The sequence below is a fragment of the Vicugna pacos genome, chromosome 18 (genome assembly GCF_048564905.1).
Source record: "Vicugna pacos chromosome 18, VicPac4, whole genome shotgun sequence".
NCBI classification, from domain to species: domain Eukaryota; kingdom Metazoa; phylum Chordata; class Mammalia; order Artiodactyla; family Camelidae; genus Vicugna; species Vicugna pacos.
Window position 1 is genome coordinate 21106289 of NC_133004.1, and position 5040 is coordinate 21111328.

Genomic DNA, 5040 nt, shown 5'->3' on the forward strand with positions numbered 1-5040 from the left:
CTGTGAGCCCAAGGCCCAGGGCGCCGTGCGGTAGTGGAGGCGGGGTTGGGGGCGTCGCAGCGCCTGGGGCGGTGAGAGGCAAGGCAGGCATCAGCTCGGGTGATGCTGGGCAACTCCGGCTGCCACCCGTCAAGCATTCAGAAAAACAGCCCCCAGGGCCCGCAGCTCTCTGCGCCAGAACGATCCCGGTCCCGATCGCACAGGGATGTTGGACAATGGCAAGTGTGAAGTGGCTGTGCACCGAGAGTAGGGGCTGGACCGACGTGTGACGGCCGGCTTGAGGGAGGAGGGCTGGATGGATGGGCGAGGGGCAGCCCAGTCCAGGAAAAAGACTCCCCTCACAGAATGCCAAAGGGGTGGATTTTTTCTTTGACCTTTTAGTTCGACATAATTTCACATCTACAGAAATGTTGCAAAACGTATACAAAGCATTCCTATATACTTTTCACCCAAGTTCCCCAAAAGTTAGGAATGAAGCCAGCCACAGCAGAAATGGAGAAATTTAGAAACAAAGTGTCCAATAGGAAAATAACTAAATTATGTAGCCAATCATATGCAAAATAGGCTTATAATATGGGGAGGGTTTACAATAGTTAGGTGGGGAAGTCAGGCATACAGGAAAATAATTGCTATGGAGTATGTTTGTAGTGATGTAAAACTTAAAATAGAGATTACATTTTCAAAAAGATTGACAAGAAAGATGACAACAGAAACTCAAGGGACTCAGAACAGCCAAAACCAACCTGAGAAAGAACAAAGTTGCAGAACTCACACTCTCTGATTTCAAAATTTACTTCAAAGTAACAGTAATGGAGAGTGTGGTACTGGCACAAAGAAAGACACAGACCCGGAGATAGAACTAAGAGTCCAGAAAAAAACCCTTACATCTATGGTTAATTGCTTTTCAACAGGGAAGCCAAAATAATTAAACGGGGGAAAGAGCAGTCTTTTCAACAAATGGTACTGGGACAACTAGGATCTCGATATGCAAAAAAATGAACTTGGAGCCCTACTTTGTACCATCTACCAAAAATAACTCAAAATAGGTCCAGATCACAAATGTAAGAACTTAAACAATTTTTAGAATACATAAGGGTAAATCTTTGTGAACTTGGATTAGGCAGTGATTTCTTAGATGTGACATCAAAGCACACACAACAAGAGAAAAACAGATAAGTGGGTCACCATCAAAATTAAGAACTTTTGTGCTTCAAAGGACGTCATCTTAACCAGGGACAATAAAGTGGAAAGACAACCCATGGAATGGGGGAAGGTTTTTGCAAATCATATATCTGATACTGGGTATATATCTAGAATATATAAACAATTTTTATGCTTAATAATAAAGTGACAACTCAATTTTAAAATAGGCAAAGGATCTGAACAGATGTTCAAAGAAGATATAAAAACAGCAAATAAGCATGTGAGAAGAGGATCGACATCAATTAACCATTAGGGAAATGCAAATCCAAGCCAGAATGAAATGCCACTTTGTATCCATAAGCATGGCTGTAATCAGAAAGACAGATAAGAACAAATGTTGACAAGGATGTGGAGCAATTGGAACCCTCACACACTGCTGATAGGAATGTAAAATGGAGCAGACCCTGCGGAAAACAATCTAACAAGTTCTCAAATGGTTAAACATAGAGTTACCACATGATCCAGCAATACCACTCCTAGGTGTAGACCCAAAAGAATTTGAAATATCTGTCCACACAAATTTGCATATGAGTGTTCATAGCAGCATTATCATAGTAGCCAAAAAGTGGAAACAACCCAAACATTGGTAAACAGATGAGTGGATCCATGGAGAAAAGGGAACCCTCCTACACTGCTGGTTTGAATGCAGTTTGGTGCAGCCACTGTGAAAAACAGTATGGAGATTCCTCAAAAGACTAGGAATAGACTTACCATATGACCCAGGAATCCCACTCCTGGGCATATATCCAGAAGGAACCCTACTTCAGAATGACACCTGCACCCCAATGTTCATAGCAGCACTATTTACAATAGCCAAGACATGGAAACAGCCTAAATGTCCATCAACAGATGACTGGGTAAGGAAGATGTGGTATATTTATATGGTGGAATACTATTCAGCCACAAAAACTGACAACATAACTCCATTTGCAGCAACATGGATGTTCCTGGAGAATGTCGTTCTGAGTGAAGTAAGCCAGAAAGAGAAAGAAAAAGACCATATGAGATCGCTCATATGCAGAATCTAAAATAAATAAATAAATAAATACAAAACAGAAACAGACTCATAGACATAGAATACAAGCTTATGGTTACCAAGGGGGTGGGGGGTGGGAAGGGACAGACTGGGATTTCAAAATGTAGAATAGATAAACAAGATTATACTCTATAGCACAGGGAAATATATACAAGATCTTATGGTAGCTCACAACAAAAAAAATGTAACAATGAATATATGTATGTCCATGTATAACTGAAAAATTGTGCTCTACACTGGAATTTGACACAACATTGTAAAATGACTGTAACTCAATAAAAAAAAGTTGAAAAAAACAGATGAGTGGATAAACAAATTGGGGTCTATCCATACAATGCAATATTATTGGGTCATAAAAAGGAATGAAGTACTGACACTTGTTACAACATGGATGGACTTTGAAAACATTAGGCTAAGTGAAAGACACCAGACACAAAAGACTACATATTGCATGATTCCATTTAAATGAAATGCCCAGAATATGCAAATCTATAGAGACAGAAAGTAGATTAATAGCTGCTTAGGGTGGGAGAATGGGGGGTTGGGGGATGATGGCTAAAGATTTATTTTTTGAGTGATGAAAATGTCCTAAAGCTGATTGTGGTGGTGTTGGCATCTCTGTGAATATACGGCAAACCATTCAATTGTACACTTTAAATGGGTGAGTTGATGACGTATGAATTCTATCCAATAAATCTATTACCAAAGATACAATAATAAACCCTTTATGTCTTAACATATTCCTATGGCAATTACTAATTTTCCAAAGTAAAGAAATTTAATGAGAGGAATGGCATTGTTTTACATTTTTGCAAATCTCTTTAGTGTAGGTTTAATGGAAGATTATAGGTTCTCATATGTGCTTCGAGGCATTCAACCCATTACATGTCATGTAACCTTTGGAACATCACACAGGGACTTACTGGAACCCCAGACTACTCTTTGAGAACAATTTCTTTACTGTAAAATTCATATTCTTCCCCTTGTAATTAATAAGTGTCTTGTGGGGAGATACCTACTTTGGGACTATGTAAATAATAGCTCCTTGTTAAACTTTCACCCTCTGTTTTTTAGCTATTGATTTTTGCCAGAATCAGTTATAACTTACGATGGTCTCTAAATGGTGATTTTCTGCATCTTTCTTTCTGCATTTTTTTTAGTTGGCATTCTACTCTAAGAAAGAGCTTTCCTTAAGACAAAACGAGACCTGGAGATGGCTGTAGGAGAAAGGTGTGTAAACCATGATAGGAGATATATTGGAAATGGATGCAGAGAAGAGGAGGGTGAGAAGTTGAAGAAAACCAAGACGGTCTAAATATGTGAAAGAAGAGATAAATGCAATCCAGTCAGAAGCCTTCACTAAGAGATTACTCTGTATTCAATATGCGGGATAATTTCTTCCCAGCCCACACTCCCCTAAGAGAATTTTTCTTGGGCTTGTCCTAGAAAGGGTGACTCCTTTCTGATTGATGACAGGAGGTTTGCTAAAACAAGGGTCAAGCTGCCATAGTTAGAATTTCTTTCCTGGGTATTTATACGTGGGCTACAGTGTCTAAGTTTGCTGATCTTGTGCAGTCATGCTGGAAGATTTAGATTTCATGGGACAGGCATTGAAGGCAATGTAAGAGTGGATGATTAATCAAGAAAGCTGGTCTATAGTGAGAGAAGGTGGGACAAAGCCATAATGAGGCGGCGGCGAGATGGGGGTGGGGAGGTGGGGGGAAGGAGAGAAAAGCCAACTGATGGCATTGTAAACTTGTTGTCTTTGGCTGTACTTTTTGAAGTTAGGGTCTTTGGGATGCCACTGCAACCACTTCTCATGTTATTTTGAGTTTCTTTTCTTTATAACCAAATGAACTTAACTATTAAAAAGTTCAAGGAATTCTGAGTTTGGGAACCAGTGGAAAAAATATCCGATGTGTAGGTTGGGGATCTGCAAGGTAACTTTTTAGTTTGCTTGAAAGCCAAGATGGAAAAACATTAGTTTTCTCCAAGCATAGGGACTGAGGGTGATAGAGCTCACTTCGCAGCAGCAAATGGAAACTGACATTCAAGATTAAACCTAGACAGAGTTGGACTTGGGAGACTATGTTATATATTCATAATTGGTCTGTTTGCTTTACGTTTGTTCTCAAATGATTCTCACACTGAAGTAAAGCAAATATATGTTTTTAAGAGATATCCTTTCTCCCCATTTACTTATTTATGTCTCTATCAATCGTGAATTCTTATTTTATTCAAAGTTATAATCTGTTATCATTATTTATTTTGAATCTCAAATTGGCCTAGCTTTGAAATGGGTCATTTTAAGATTTCAATGAGGTGCGTAAGAAATTTCCTTCCGCTGGCTAAGAAAAGTAACGGGCCTAAGGATACATTTACAAAAGCGCCTCTGCTCAGTGAGCACACAGTCAAGTACTGGGGCAGGTCTGGGACCTCAGTTCAGCTCCCCGAACTCCCTTCTCTGAGCGCGTAGGACCCAGGTTCCCCAGTCCCTCAAGCAGGACCGAGCAAAGCCCGGTCCCAAGCCGCCGCCGCCCAATCCTGGGCCTGCCCCGCCTCTTTCGCGAGCCCTGGCCCCGCCTCTCCACGCCGATTGGTCAGGCAGCCAGCTAGGCATCTAGCACAGAAGACCAGGAGAAGCGGAGTTTAACCAGGGAATGGTCCCCCGCGGCCCTGCTGCGCATGCTCGCTAGGAACCCTCTAGCGCGCTCCTAGAGGCCGGCTCCACCGCCGGCTCCACCGCGGGGCGGCGCGAGCGGCACGGGGCTCGCTCCCGAGAGGGCGGGTGGGGGCGGGGA